The sequence below is a fragment of the Rhinoderma darwinii genome, chromosome 2 (genome assembly GCF_050947455.1).
Source record: "Rhinoderma darwinii isolate aRhiDar2 chromosome 2, aRhiDar2.hap1, whole genome shotgun sequence".
NCBI classification, from domain to species: Eukaryota; Metazoa; Chordata; class Amphibia; order Anura; family Rhinodermatidae; genus Rhinoderma; species Rhinoderma darwinii.
In genome coordinates, this window is record NC_134688.1 from 476,101,423 (window position 1) to 476,116,816 (window position 15,394).

Here is a 15,394-nt window from a genome sequence, read left to right on the forward strand (position 1 = left end):
GCGTTTACTGCGTGTGAACATACCCTAAGTATAATATATCCAATCACCGATCTAAAACGGGTGACGAACGGAAAAATTTTGTAATGAATTACAATTTTTGTAAAAAAAAACCTAAAAATAAGCCCTGGAGTTGGACGGAAAGTCTCGCTCGCTTAGGTTACTTACATTTTGCATACGGCCCCCTGCGTACGGCCGCGGACACTTACCCGTGTTCCCATTCTTCAGGCGGGATGTTCACTTGTTATCGCATTGCACGCAGTCCGCCAGGTGCGGCGCATGATTCAGGATCTGTGTATCCATTTATGTTTCGGACGATACAATTGTATCCATTTTTTTTTTATAAGAAACTTTTTGTATAAAATAGAAAAATAAAAACCTTGGAATATTTATGGCCTATGAAAAACTGCGGCGCGTTCTATTTTTTCTTTCTTATTCCGTGAAGTTGGACGTCAGACTCCAGCCGGGATTTTACCTCCCCCTCCCCCCGTCATTTATCTGGATTCATTCTAATTAGTGACACTATAATAATCACGACTTGCATGAAGATAATCTGCGGCATTAACACTAATCCTGAACAAGTGTCGCTCGCTGGGGCTTTTCCGGGGTTCTACACCTGAAGGATGTCGTTATGCAGATGATGAAATGACTCTCGGGAAGGCGCTAATGCATTTTAAGTTACAGGTGACAGCGATGAATACGTTTGAAAGGCGACATTTTCAGAAAAGGTCATGTACCCGTCACATGACATCGATGAAGTGTGAAATGTTGACAACGCCGGTTGCGTGATGATCGTGACACCTGCTAAAGTGGAGACATCCGATAATTCCATGCCGCATACTATACTATAATTATGCTAGCATACATCGTGTTCAAATGTTCCATTATCTACAGAGGGTCTCCCAGCAGCACAGAGTATTTCAGGAGAGGAGTGGCCAAATATTAGGGGGGGGGAGTATTGATGTTAGTTAAGTAAAGGCTGCATGTGTCATGATGAAAGGAAAAGGGAGACAAGTGGGAGGTCACAAACTGAGAGTTCCACAATGAAAGTAGCTGTGTTCCCCAGCAGCACAAAGTATTTCAGGAGATGGGTGGACTCATCTTGTGGGGGACATGTGATGTTAGTTAAGACAAGGCTGCCTGTGTCACGATGGGAAGAGAAAAGAGACAAGTAGGAGATCACAGACGGAGACTTCCACAGTGGAAGGAGCAGTGTTCTCCAGCAGCACAGAGTATTTCAGTAGAGAAGTAGGCTGGTCTTGTGGGAGGTCACAGACTGAGAGTTCCATAGTAGAATGAGCAGGGTGAACAGCAGCACAAAGTATTTCAGGAGATACGTGTGCTGATCTTGTGGGAGATCACAGACGGAGAGTTCTGTGACGGAAGAGGGAAGGTGCGCGCCAAGTGGAAGGGACAGAGCTCACAGCAGCACGGAGTACTTCAGCAGAGGAGTGTGCTGATTCTGATGAGGGCAGCGAGCTGTTCACTCATGTGATATTGGTGAAGACAGGACTGCATGACAGAAGCAAAATATTAATATGAGAAGGGGAATGGAGAGAAATTAACATTAGAGTATAGTAGCAGCACAGAGTATTTTGAGGAAAATTTCACTTGTTCAGAAACTGTGGGGGGATAAAGATTTAAAAAAATGCAGAAAATGTTTTCTATTAAGAACATTATTTCTTATGGAAAATATGACAAATAAAGACTTGTTTGATGAGCGGCGCCTCAAGAACGGGAAAATCTCTTTGTTCATAGAGAAGCTGTGACTATTGCTCCAGAGACAAAGTCTGAGTTTGTTACTGAATCTGGATCATGTAGATTATAAGAGAAGCTTAATTGATGTAAATGTCATTGATCACACAGGATACGTCTGCCGCGTCGCATCTAACGCTTAATGTTACAGAATAGCGAGTCTTAAAAGGGAATGTATCATCAGAAAATAACTTATTCTTTCAATCAAGTTTTTATTATAAATATATTTTCCAGTTTTCTGCAGCTCACTTTTCCACTTTGGTGTGTAGACTGGGGCAGTGTTCCAGCAGAGTCACCTCATTATCATTAGAGGGAGGGGTCAGTAGAGTCATCTCATCATCAGAAAGCAGGGTTAGCAGAGCAGTAAGCTCATTATCCTTAGAAGGAGGTCCAGCAGTGTCATCTTATTATCATTAGAGGGTGGGGTCAGCAGAGTCTTATTATTATCATTAAGAGGGCTGGTCCAGCAGAGTCCTCTTATTAACATTAGAATGCAAAGGCCAGCACAGTAATCTCTTCAATATTAGAGGGAGGTCCAGCAGAGTCATCTCATTATCATTAGAGGATAGGGTCAGCAGAGTCATCTCATTATCATTAGAGGATGAAGGTTAGCAGAGAGATCTCATTATCATGAGACGGTGGGGCCAGCAGAGAGATATCATTATCATTAGACGGTGGGGCCAGCAGATAGATCTCATTATCATTAGACGGTGGGGGTCAGCAGAGTCATCTCATAATCATTAGAGAGTGAGGTTTATCAGAGTCATCTCATTATCATTAGAGGGTGGGGTCAGCAGATTCATCTCTATCATTAGAAGGTGAGGATTAGCATAAACATCTCATTATCATAAGATGGCTGGGTCAGCAGTGGCATCTCATCATTAGAGGGCAGGGTCAGCAGAGTCATCTCACTAGAGGGTGAGGTCAGCAGAGGCATCTCATTATCATTAGAGGGTGAGGGTTAGCAGAGACATCTCATTATCATTAGAGGGCAAGGTCAGCAGATTCATCTCTTAGAGGTGAGGGTTAGCAGAGACATCTCTTTATCAATAGATGGTGAGGTCAGCAGAGTCATCTCATTATCATTAGAGGGCAGGATCAGCAGATTCATCTCATTAGAGGTGAGGGTTAGCAGAGACATCTCTTTATCAATAGATGGTGAGGTCAGCAGAGTTATCTCATTAGCATTAGAGGGCAGGATCAGCAGATTCATCTCATTAGAGGTGAGGGTTAGCAGAGACATCTCTTTATCAATAGATGGTGAGGTCAGCAGAGTCATCTCATTATCATTAGAGGGCAGGGTCAGCAGATTCATCTCATTAGAGGTGAGGGTTAGCAGAGACATCTCTTTATCAATAGATGGTGAGGTCAGCAGAGTCATCTCATTAGCATTAGAGGGCAGGATCAGCAGATTCATCTCATTAGAGGTGAGGGTTAGCAGAGACATCTCTTTATCAATAGATGGTGAGGTCAGCAGAGTCATCTCATTATCATTAGAGGGCAGGGTCAGCAGATTCATCTCATTATCATTAGAGGGCAGGGTCAGCAGATTCATCTCATTAGAGGTGAGGGTTAGCAGAGACATCTCTTTATCAATAGATGGTGAGGTCAGCAGAGTCATCTCATTATTATTAGAGGGCAGGATCAGCAGACACATCACATTATTATTAGAGGGCAGGATCAGCAGACACATCACATTATTATTAGAGGGCAGGGTCAACAGATATATTTTATTTATATATATATATATATATATATATATATATATATATATATATATAATGTGGATTTTTATATCACTGTAATCCACTGCGTACATCTGCTTATTAATACTATGAATCACTCCTTCATAATGACAGGCATCACCTGCTGGATGTCACTCTCCCATCATGCAAATGGAAATTCCGCTTAGGGAATGTACGACAACCCCCTGAATACGAGCACTCTCAGCATCAAAGCAAGAATGGTTTTAAAGGGAACTTGTCACATCTGTGAGATCACAATAAAGCGAGCCACAAATGCTACTAAAGACACTGTATATAGCAGCTCCCTCCTGTCTGTGAGCCCTCTCGGCCATTCAACAGTGCCCATAATAGGAGTGTCAAAGTATTCCACATGAGCCCGCCAGACCACTATATAGTATTATATGGGCTGTATATGCAGTATTCTTCGGACACTGTATAGGAGTATTACTTAGGCATTGTATGGCGGCATTATTTAGACACATTGTATGCAGTGTTGTGTAGGAGATATATGGCAGTGTTATGAGGCACTATATAGTAGTAGTATTTGGATACTGTATGGAGGTATTATGTACAGATATGCCATATATGCATAATAGATAAAAGTCCCACCTCTGGGACCCACACCTATTTCTACGTAGTTTTGGTATTCCTGTCCAGCTCGGAACTTAGTGGCCTGAGTGGTCTGGAGATAAATGGTTGTCCCATAAGTTGGACCCGCATCTATCGGATATTTATGGCGTATCTGCATGTCTGAGAGGAGAATACCCCTTTAAGGCATTGTATAGTATCATTATTTGGGCACTAAATGGCTGCATTTTGTGGGCACTGTATGAAATATTACTTGGTATTGTATGACAATATTTGGGTAGAAACCTTTTGGTAAAAAGGACATAACTGTGGGCGGGAGTCCTACTTTGCTTATTTTCCAGGACCCTTTTTTCTATTAAACCTGTCTGCGCCTTAGTGTCAAGTGATTGGCTCTATAGTAAGCACCAAACGGAGTTGTCTTCTGCTGGACCTTTGGGGCTCAAAATTGTGCCAAAGGCCATTCATAGGGTGATTTGGTACTCCGTTGAGCCAGTTTGATCCTAAAGAGATGGAAGAAGAGCCACATATGTTCATTAGAGAGGTTGTATGAAACTGGAAAAAACAGTGCCACTCTTGTCCATGGCAGTGTCTGGTATTGCAGCTCGACTTATTTCACCTCTGCTCAAGGGCACAACTTGCTGTAGATATCAGTGACTCCAGCTTAGCTGCATTGTCTCGTGGAGTCTGAGGTGATCTGAAATCCATCTTCTATCTCAACAGAGGCTCAGACTGCTGCTCTGTCCTCCTTCCTTTACACTGCAGCTTGGCTTGTTCACATTGCATGTTGTATATGAATAAATGAGAGAGTCATTGTATGAAGGACTAGTAACGGGCAAAAAGTTCATGCAAAAACCTCCTTACGCCTATGTAAGCAATCAGAGACACAGAGAGGTAAAGTAGGACCCCATAGATGTCATATTATGGCTTCCTACATCTCAGAGGTTGCCCACGACTATATAATGCGTGTGTGTATGAGCCCTTATGCATTATGTGTGTCCAGTGCTTTCTGCAGGGTTCAATTAAAAAAGTTCTAGGACATGATAGAAAGTTTTTAGAATCATGACATCATTTAGGGGGTTGTCTGAAAAGCAGGGGTGGTCCCAAATTGGAAGGATTCCCCCACTGATTATTTTGGACTGGCCATGTATTTCAATAGGGAAACAAGCATTTAGTACGTGTTGCCCCACCAGTATGCTAATGTCAAGGTCACCTTCCCTCAGGACCTGGTCTAGTCTGGTGGAGGTCGCTCTCCTGTAGAAGTATCGTATAACGCATGGCTGACCAACTGGTCATGCCCTGATGTCAAGCGACAATCTAATGTGTAGAAGGACAGCCAGTGTATGTGTTGGGGGAAACAAGGGTTGACATGTTGAATTTTACCATGCCTGATAATTGTTTCACCCTAGAGATAAGCAGTGTCTGGCAGCTGCTTATCTCCATCTTCCTATGGCAATAAAAATGCACCACTGAATTTTTTCTAGATAGCAGTGCAGGCAGATTCGATATTAAAGCTCCATAGGAATAGAACAGATCCCAGACAGTAAGCTCTTTACACATATTCACAGCTGAAAACTTTTATATTGTTGGAGGTCCACTTTATTTCTTTTCCAACATCCGCGTCGTGCTGCTGAGGGTCTGGAAAGAGCTGAAACTAACCGAGTAATGGGGCTCCCAAGGTGGTGGTGACCGGGGTCCGGTGCCCCTTGCGTTCTCCTTATAATCTGGACCTTCCTTCTGTTTTTCTGTTTCTTTGACCGTAAAATAAATCCTGAAGCTCATGTCGGGGTCTGTGGCTCGATGATCAACATTGTAAATCTGTAGATACCATTAACAAGCACAAAATACAAGGTGAAGCAGCGTAACATTCAGCGAGTGCCGGCATGAGGGACTACAATGGATAAACTCCCTGTGTATAAACATAGTTTATCATCGGTTTACTGTAATATAAATGTTCAATAAACCGCGTCGACATAGTTCGCACCGCGCTCAGAGCCTCATTACACTCACATTAATTATCCAGAGTTACTGTCCTCTAGAATGTAAGAGGCACAGCTGGAGAAGCCAATGGAACTGCACCCCTAGTGGCCATCTGGACTATAGCAGGGAGCATAGTAACATATAGTTACATATAGTTACATATAGTTACATAGTTACATATAGTTACATAGTTACATAATTACATATAGTTACATAGTTACATAATTACATATAGTTACATAGTTACATATAGTTACATAATTACATATAGTTACATAGTTACATAGTTACATATAGTTACATAGTTACATATAGTTACATAGTTACATAATTACATATAGTTACATAGTTACATATAGTTACATATAGTTATATAGTTACATATAGTTACATATAGTTATATAGTTACATAATTACATATAGTTGCATAGTTACATATAGTTACATAGTTACATAATTACATATAGTTACACAGTTACATATAGTTACAAAGTTACATATAGTTATATAGTTACACATAGTTACATAAAGTTAGATATAGTTATATAGTTACATATAGTTACATAGATTGAAAAACGACACAGATCCAATTCAACCTTTCTCAATCACTTACCCGTCATTCATTTATTGATTAATTGTAACCCTCAAAGCCCTTCCTCAGTAAATAAACATCTCACCTTTTTTTAATGCTGACATAGTATCTGCCATTACTACCTCTTAGGGTCGGGCATTCCATAGTTTGACTACTCTAACTGTAAAGAACCCTTTCCTATATTGATGTCATGTTTTATAACATTGATCTTCAACCTCTGACTCTTCAGCTATTGTCTAACTACTCTCAACATGTCCTCATGTCCTTTGGTTCTCAGTTCATGCGGTTTCATACCAGGTGAAGATGTATACTGGGCATTAAACAGATGTTCTCAATGACAGGACAGGGGTGTTATGATTCAGCTTATTTCTTATCTTTGTCCACAAAATGTAAAAGTCTTTGCACAGGTCGTAGCTAAGTCAGAGCTGCAGAGGACAGGTAGACTCTAAATCACGGATATTAACTGCAAGTGGCGCTTTACATGATGAGAACCAGCAGCGTCTGGCTAGTACATTACATTTCATATGTCATCCATCATTCTACGAGGTCGGCCCTACGTTGCTGCTATGGGGAAAAGACAGGAAATGAAAGAAGGTGATGAGGAAAGTAGTCCCTACATGTCCCTGGATACTCCACATGCCCAGACAATCAGAACATGCATAGCATGGAATGTAAAATTAAAAACATTCATAAGAAAGCAGCCGCTGATATCACAGAGGCACGAGGTACTGCAAACCTCGGGAGCCATATTTTCTTTAAAAGGGTTTTCCGACCCCTAACAACCTGCTGCAAATGACTAAATGCAATAGACTGTATTATACTTACCTATATTGGTTACATCGGATCAGCGCGTTGATAAGTCATACATGAACACATGACTATGGCAGCCAATCACAGGTCGTAGATAGATAGATAGATAGATAGATAGATAGATAGATAGATAGATAGATAGATAGATAGATAGATAGATAGATAGATAGATAGATAGATAGATAGATAGATAGATAGATAGATAGATAGATATGAGATAGATATGAGATAGATATGAGATAGATAGATAGATAGATAGATAGATAGATAGATAGATAGATAGATAGATAGATAGATAGATAGATAGATAGATAGATAGATAGATATGAGATAGATAGATAGATAGATAGATAGATAGATAGATAGATAGATAGATAGATAGATAGATAGATAGATAGATAGATAGATATGAGATAGATAGATAGATAGATAGATAGATAGATAGATAGATAGATAGATAGATATGAGATAGATAGATAGATAGATAGATAGATAGATAGATAGATAGATAGATAGATAGATAGATAGATAGATAGATAGATAGATAGATAGATAGATAGATATGAGAGATAGATAGATAGATAGATAGATAGATAGATAGATAGATAGATAGATAGATAGATAGATAGATAGATAGATAGATAGATATGAGATAGATAGATAGATAGATAGATAGATAGATAGATAGATAGATAGATAGATATTAGATAGATAGATAGATAGATATGAGATAGATAGATAGATAGATAGATAGATAGATAGATAGATAGATAGATAGATAGATAGATATGAGATAGATAGATAGATAGATAGATAGATAGATAGATAGATAGATAGATAGATATGAGAGATAGATAGATAGATAGATAGATAGATAGATAGATAGATAGATAGATAGATAGATAGATAGATAGATAGATAGATAGATAGATAGATAGATAGATATGAGATAGATAGATAGATAGATAGATAGATAGATAGATAGATAGATAGATAGATAGATATGAGATAGATAGATATGAGATAGATAGATATGAGATAGATAGATAGATAGATAGATAGATAGATAGATAGATAGATAGATAGATAGATAGATAGATAGATAGATAGATAGATAGATAGATAGATAGATAGATAGATATGAGATAGATAGATAGATATGAGATAGATAGATAGATATGAGATAGATAGATAGATATGAGATAGATATGAGATAGATAGATAGATATGAGATAGATAGATAGATAGATAGATAGATAGATAGATAGATAGATAGATAGATAGATAGATAGATAGATAGATAGATAGATAGATAGATAGATAGATAGATAAATATGAGATAGATATGAGATAGATAGATAGATAGATAGATAGATAGATAGATAGATAGATATGAGATAGATAGATAGATAGATAGATAGATAGATAGATAGATAGATAGATAGATAGATAGATAGATAGATAGATAGATAGAATAACTGCTGTACTTTAATAGCGCACATATATGAGATTGACCTTTTTACAATATCCTGATTGGGTTTTTTGTATTTTATTCTAAATAGTAGTTTTTTTGTGATATTTTGTGTTTATTTCTGACCAACAATCCCAGGCGGCAGTTTCCCGGCACAGATGCCTTGAAGTCAGTGGGACGTGCCTGGATGGTGAATTGTATTGTACCCCCTGGTGCACTTACTCTACTGGATAAAACTGTCAGAAAAATCAAGAGAGCTTCCCTCAAACCTGACAGATCAGGAACCTGAGGATTGTAAGAAGCTGAACTCATCTGGAAAGCAGAATCTTCCTTGCAGCAGCTCCGGGCCGTCTCTATAGAGACATCTACAGTCCATACAGTGCAGATGGACACAAGTGAAGTCTAGAAAAGAATTCCAACTTTAAGTTCTCCATAATTACAGATTTTAATAACAGATAGTAATGACTTATCAAACATTACCATAAAGAGGAAGCAAAACAATAACAGCTAATAATAATAATAATAATAATAATAACTAATAATAATAATAATAATAACTAATAATAATAATAATAATAACTAATAATAATAATTATTATTATAATACTATATTAAGAAAATAATTAGTAACATACTATAATATAAGATCTAATAATATTATATTATAATAATAATTGAAAAATGATGCTAATAATATAATAATAACAACAACACAATAATAACTAATAATATTATACTAATATAGCATGGCAACTGATAATATACTATACTAACATAATACCAACTTTTATTATTTTTTAGACAACAGTAACAACAGCTAATAATAATATTTTACTATAGTAATCCAATAACAACTAATATTAGTATTATACTATAGTAACATAGCAACATAATAACACGGATAATATATTTTAGTAACATTATATGTAATCATAATAAAACTAATAATAGTTCTGTATACCATAGTAATATAATAAAAAGTTATATTAATATTCTATAATAACATAGCAACTTATAATAATATACTACAGTAACATAAAAAGTCATAATAATATAATACTATAGTAACATAATAACAAGTAATAAAGTAGTAGTAGGTATAAACATTAGGTAACGATATTCTGATGAATGGACTAACAAGTCTCAGATTTCTGCCGGATCATCTCGATAGGGTGGAGTTCATGTGAGTAGCTCAGATCTCATCTCCTCCATTGTGAGGTTCATATGTGGGTCCACCAGTCAAGCTCTACCATGTGCAAGGAATAAAAGTTTCCTTTTCTGCTGTGGTCTATAAGGGGGTAATTCTATGCCTAGGTACCCAACTGCCCAGTTCACTTATAGTTTAGGCCACCCCTAGGCACCCCATAGCTAAGCTAGCTCCAGTACCACTACTAGGCACCCTCATCCATTCTTGGGAGAGACTTTTCAGTCTTCTCTCTCTTCTTTTATATCTTACTTCTAGATCCATGGCAATAGATGTTATATTACAGCAATCAATAGCATACATACTATAGAGGCAGACCACATGGGCTATGGGCCCTCGGAGAGAGGAGGGTTCCGCCCTGGTTGGTCTCATCCCATATGCTCCTTCGGGAGTGGCTAGATTCTATGAAGGAAACCCTTTCTAGAGGAGATACATGGTTAGAAAGCAAGAGGTGGGGAATTGGCCCAAGTTTCATGGAAAGGGTGAGAAAAGGGGGGGGGCCTGGAATCATAATAGGGGGGACTGGTTTGATATTTCTTATGGGGCCCCATCTTTTCTCAATATGTCACTGTCAGCAATGTCTCTTATTACTTTAAAAATTGAAATAATTCCCATGCCTTCAATGGAGAATCCGAAAAAAAAAAAGAAAGACTCATTGACCCTCCTCCATAATTAAATCTATCAGAAGGAACGTCCTCCCCATTTCATCAGAGTATCAGCCACATATTACCAATCTTAGATTCAAAATAAAAAGGAAAAAAAAAAACATAAAATGGAAAAATTGGTTTAGAGATGGAACTGCTGACGTCACGGCCCATGACCTTGTCACTGTCATGTAAAAGGCGCGGAACAAAACATAGCGAGAGCGTGATAATAACGTGTAATTACACCTGTGATTAGAGGCATAAAAGACCCGAGCAGGCAAGAAGTGCGGATCTGCTCCTCCGACCCACGATGTGATCTGGAGAAGTTGTGCGGTGGGCACCGTGTTGCCAGGTAACAGGATAAAAAGTTTTTTTTTATTTTTCTAAACTAGTCCTCACAGCTCAGTGGGTTTCACAATCTAAGGTATGTGTGTGAGTGAGAGGGTATGACCATGTATACACCATTCATATAGGGGGAAGGGCATCCGCATTAAAAAAAAGTTCAGAAATAAGTTCATCGGTTCTTCTAGGGTCGACATTCCGTCTGAAGTTGGGGAAGGGATGTGTCATATTTGATTGACACCAGAAAGTGGTGGTCCAAATTCAGCCCCTTGGTATCGTAACATCTTTGCTCAACTTGCAGTGTAGACTATGCTGCCAGGGTTAGCACAAGGGTGAATCAGCTGCCCCTGCTGAAGGGGATGCCACAATGAAACTGGTACTCGAGGCGTGTGATCACCATAAATACTATTTGTATAGCAGTATTATTTCTGTTATTAGAATACTTGATATATGGAGCTGTCATTAAATCACTGTATCGTGGTATTATTTGAGCTCTGTATGGTGATATTATTTGGGCTCTGTAGGGTGGTATTATTTGGGCTCTGTAGGGTAGTATTATTTGAGCTCTGTATGGTGGTAGTATTTGGGCTCTGTATGGTGGTATTATTTGGGCTCTGTAGGGTGGTATTATTTGGGCTCTGTATGGTAATATTATTTGAGCACTGTATGGTGGTGGTATTATGTGGTCCCTATATGGGGGTATTTACATTGTTTAGCACTACTTTTCTCTTTTTATAAAAATAGAATAATAAAAAAGGTAACAAAAGCTCTTTAGTATAATATATATATATTTGATATTTTATGCTTTTCAGTCTTCAATCTATCGCAGGGATCTTGCAACATTACCATTTTTTGTAAAGGCAGAAAGCTCAAAGCAAAATTAGAATATCCATTCTGTCTTTATTCATTCTGTGTGTAAGCAGCGCACATGGTCTAATATCACACAGTGACCATATTGTACCTTCTGTTCTGGATCGGTCATATTATGTTTTTTAAGTTGAAGTCAGCTCTGCTACATCTGCATATTTTATCACTAATTCCAAGTCATTTGAATCTGACATCACATATTCCGTGGCAATCTGATGCTGGAGGATCTATTCAGATTAAAATGGTGATACAACATGCCGGAATAGACAAGTAAAAGAATACTGGTAAGAGCTGCACAATAATATTAGTGCAGGTGGCAGCAATGTATAGCATTGTTATTTAGGCAATTGTATTGCACCTTTATTTGACCAATCTATGGCGCTGTATTTGGGCACCATACTGTATGGTACATTTAATTAAGCACTGTAGGGTATGGTTATTTACGCTGTATAATCATACATCATATTGGGGGGGGGGGGCAATAGAAGATATCGCTCACGGTATCATCCAATATGAGGCTGGGCATGGGTGGTATTTTGGTAGGAGATATTTTTAACTCTAGAATAACAGCAAACATCAGACCATCACAACGATACTGAATATTATTAAAGTTTTTAGCTGATATCTCAATTATTTAGGCCTAGAGCATATTGGAGGGTTCCGAGGACCCCATACAGTACCCGTAATAGACAACAAACGATCCTATTTATATAGAGTTATCAGACAGTAAGCATTTATGGGGTTGTCCGCTTTGGACAATTTATTTTTGTTAGAAGATTTTCCGCTTCTGGTACCTGCAACAATCAGCTGTAATGGGAGGAGGAACCCAACATCAAGTGTTAAGTTTCCCAGCAGCGCCACCACAGGGGAGATGAAGCATTACACGATAATCATGGAAATTAGTGGGCTGCCTGATCCTGCATGGACGTACCGGGTCCTCCAGTGTGAGAGACGCTCTATGTATTGACAATTACAAATAAAGAACATTTGGAGATAAGAAAATGGAAAAGTAGTCAACACTCATGGCTGGATTGTGTATGTAAGAAGGTCACTGACACAACTCTTTATAATAGGGCCAAGCAAAAAAAGTTGCACTCATGACCCTCAACATAAGTGAAGGTCAATGCCATACATTATTTACAGATAGTCTTGAATCATGCCATCTTGAGGGAACCAAATTACATTACGTGACTTCTGCCCTGTATGAGGAGTGTGACGGGTAGCGCTCCACCAATTTCCAGAACAGGAGTGTCGTGTTCAACTCTCCATTAAAATTGATAGAAACCTCCAGCTGCGGGCACCCAGACATTTTCGTAACTCATTAATTTCAATGGAGAATGACCACACACGTAAAATTTATAATAGTTTAACTGGAGAGACCACCGCTTACGTCTGTTGTAGTAGTTGGACTGTTATCCAAACGAAGGATCATTCATCCATCACTTTGAGTTGTGGTCGCTCTGGGTAGCCCATATGGTGCAAATCAATGCGTTCCATTATGGGGCAAGTATACGTAAAGACCGTGCTGCGGAGTGTGGCGCGTGATCAAAAAACGATCACGTAACCATGGCAATTTGCAGTAAACACACGCGGTTGTGCATTTCCATAGGCGTTACATGTACGGTACCCTTGTAGTCATGAATAAGTGAGTCCTATATTGGTGTTTAGACGGCTCCTGGCAAAATTTTGGGGTCTGCAATGGACACATCTCAAGCTAAGGTTGTGCGTACACGCAGTGGCTGTGCTTCCGGCATTTACCGCATGACTTGAAGACACTCCGCAGAACCGCAACACGGCCGCTACGTGTACGGGCACCCTAGGGCACTGTTCACTTGTTCAGGACATGTTAATGGGGCATTTTAGGAAAATATTTGCACGGAATGATTAATCTACACTCTGGATTCCAAATTCTGCGACATGATTATTGCTGTGAATATTGCGATGAAAAATCACGGATAAACATTATCCGTGGCAGAAATTTGGGTGTTCGCGGCAGAAAATAAAAAATAAGATGGCAGACCTGTAGCATTTTAACATAACTTAACTCGTGACTTCTGGTCGGAAAATGATACGTGAAATTATAATTTGCTTTAAAATTTGTATACAATTTTTTTTTCTCAAGACAAAAAAAAAAAGACTTTCTCCATTGTTGTAATTCGTCTATTTTTGTCCCTCTTGTTGACGCCTCGTGTTGGTCTATATACGGCCTGTTGTATATCACTTACATACCGCAGCATACTGTATATCTGCTCAGTCGCCCGGAATCATTAGCTCAACTCTAATTAATTGATGGATCCATCAAAGACGATTAGAGTCAAAAACGTCAGCGTACATGGACCGTGTCGCCCAATGTGACTTTAACCGATTCCAGGCAGCGGTCCGGCTCCTTGTGTCATGATATTACCTCAGCCGATAATATTATGAGGATCAGCAGAAATGTGTCATGGATCCAGGCAGATTTCTCCGTCATAAGATCTCGTCGTGGGAATAACCTGGAAAAAAAATCCCCACTCAGTGTCAGGAACCTCTTTAATATTTAAACCAGAATTCTAATTATTTTTTAAATTTATTTATTTTTCATTTCATTATATCATTTTTGTTTTTTTAGAATAACTATGTCATTTTGCATTCATTGACCATTTTTGATATTTTTATTTAATATTTTCCTGTGGATTTTCACTGCAGATTTCACCCTTTTCAATGTAGAAGGGGTGAAATCCACAGCAAAATCCACACGTAACACTCTTGGATTTTGCTGCAGAAACATTGCGGAAATGCTGTGGAAACACTGCCGATACGCGGGGAAAAATCTGCAACATTTCGTGTTACGTGTATGGACGTTATATAGACCGCCCTCTATGAGCCAGAGAGGAAAGCGCTAAAAAAGATTAACTCTCACTCTCTAGCGGCCTAGCCATGTATATCATTGGTCGGTTGTTCATTTGAATAGCCGGAATGTAATACTACTTCCCTACAGAGGACACGTATGGCTGAAATGTATAGCCGAACTTCCCCCAGCCATAACAGCTGATCGTCGGGGGTTTCTGAAGCTGGACCCAGGGCGATCAGGCAGTCGATGGGCCAGTCTCAATAAAAAATAAATAATAATAATATTAATAAAATTATATTAATAATATAGTATAATCATTGTATTATTAGATTTATTATTATTATTTTTATTATTATTATTATTGCTACTATTATTCTCATTGTATTATTATTATTATTATTTTATTATTTGTATTATTATTATTTTATTATTTGTATTATTATTATTTTATTTTTATTAATTTTATTATTATTTTACTGTTACTATTATGATTATTATTTTATTTTTATTATTATTAATTGTATTATTGTTTTATTGTTAATAATAATAATAATTATTATTATTAATGATAA

The 15,394-nt window shown here is 38.1% G+C and overlaps 1 long non-coding RNA gene across 1 annotated transcript in view; it reads right to left on the minus strand.

The window, feature by feature from the left end:
• Positions 1–9,986: 9,986 nt before the first annotated feature.
• The window catches only part of LOC142741668 (uncharacterized), a 33,520-nt gene continuing 28,112 nt past the window's right edge, over positions 9,987–15,394 (minus strand). The window contains exon 3 of the long non-coding RNA XR_012881236.1: positions 9,987–14,484. This is a non-coding gene — a long non-coding RNA (uncharacterized LOC142741668). The remainder of the gene's footprint in view (positions 14,485–15,394) is intronic.